We start from the raw sequence: 1431 nt of genomic DNA, 5'->3' as shown, positions 1-1431 counted from the left end.
CACAGAAGGGAATTAAGACCTGGATCCCTAGTCTTTCCTGGGGCCGGGAGAGCACAGGAAGGATGCTCCCCTACAGCACACTCTTCTGAAATAACCCCATCTGGTTCCCGCCCCTTACAGCCTGGGGGACATGTCTCAGAGCCCGTTCTGTCTTATTACAAACAGCAGGGCTGGGCTTCCCTGGTGGCGCAGTGGTTAAGAAACCACCTGCCAATGCAGGGGACACGGGTTCGAGCCCTGGTCTGGGAAGATCCCACATGCCGCGGAGCAACTAAGCCCGTGCGCCACAACTACTGAGCCTGCGTTCTAGAGCCCGCGAGCCACAACTACTGAGCCCACGTGCCACAACTACTGAAGCCCGCGCGCCTAGAGCCCGTGCTCCGCAACAAGAGAAGCCACCGCAATGAGAAGCCCGTGCACCGCAATGAAGAGTAGCCCCCGCTCGCCGCAACTAGAGAAAGCCCGCGCACAGCAACGAAGACCCAACGCAGCCATAAATAAATAAATAAATTTATAAAAAACAAATAGCAGGGCTGCCTGCACTCTCTCCCTAGACTCCGCGGGCAGGGCGCCCCGGCACCCCAGGCTGAAAATTCCAAGAGCTGGGGAGCTGCCCCAGCCCCCCAGGCGGAAACTTCCAAGAGATGGGGAGGGGTTGACAATGTCCCCCACAAAGACCCAGAGTCTGCGGCATTCCCTCAGTTGTCTATACTCTTCCCACAGGTGCTGAGAGAAGAAGACAGTGGGAAACAACCAGCCCTGCCCCTTACTTCAGCTCAGAGGCCGAAGGGGCCCGAGACCCCAGAGCTGCCACCCGCACAGCGCCCACCGGGGATCAGCCAGGCCAGAGGCAGCTCACCGAGCTTTTTTCTGGTTGTTTTATTTGAAAACCCTAGGGTGTGTCCCCTTCCTCAGCACACCCATCCCTACCCTAACCCCAAGACGTGACGATGCCACACGCACACGAGGCTGTGAGCTGCACACGGAACACAGGGGCTGCGCTCACGACGACATGAAAAAATATACATTATATATAATACACCCGGGGCCCCTACAAGCCAGCCACAGCCGGGTCCTGTAGGAAGGGCAGGGGCCGTAGGACCTCAGGCAAGGAGAGGAGGGAAGGGGGCCAGGAGGAGAAGCAGGGATCCCCAGAAGGAAATGGAGAGAGGCGGGCTCATAAAAGAAGCAGGGAAGGCCCGGCTGGGGGTCTGGTGGGGGTCTCCGTGGACAGGAGAGTAGGCAAGGGCAGGGTACAGGGTTTCCTTCAGTCCCCCCTACAACCCATACAGCGCGTGGCCGGCATGGGGAGAGACAGACAGGGGTGAGCGAAGGGGCCGGCTGCCTGCCAAAGTCTCCCACCCCGGGGGTGGGGGTGGGTGGGGGGGGGGCGGGGGGGAGGAGCCCAGAGGCTCGGAGGGGGGTGGGCTG

This window comes from Delphinapterus leucas, chromosome 11, assembly GCF_059928025.1.
Source record: "Delphinapterus leucas isolate spDelLeu-1000000601 "Yukka" chromosome 11, BTC_Dleu_Yukka2, whole genome shotgun sequence".
Lineage (NCBI taxonomy): Eukaryota > Metazoa > Chordata > Mammalia > Artiodactyla > Monodontidae > Delphinapterus > Delphinapterus leucas.
The sequence above is the reverse complement of the archived record's forward strand: the minus strand, read 5'-3'. Positions refer to the sequence as shown.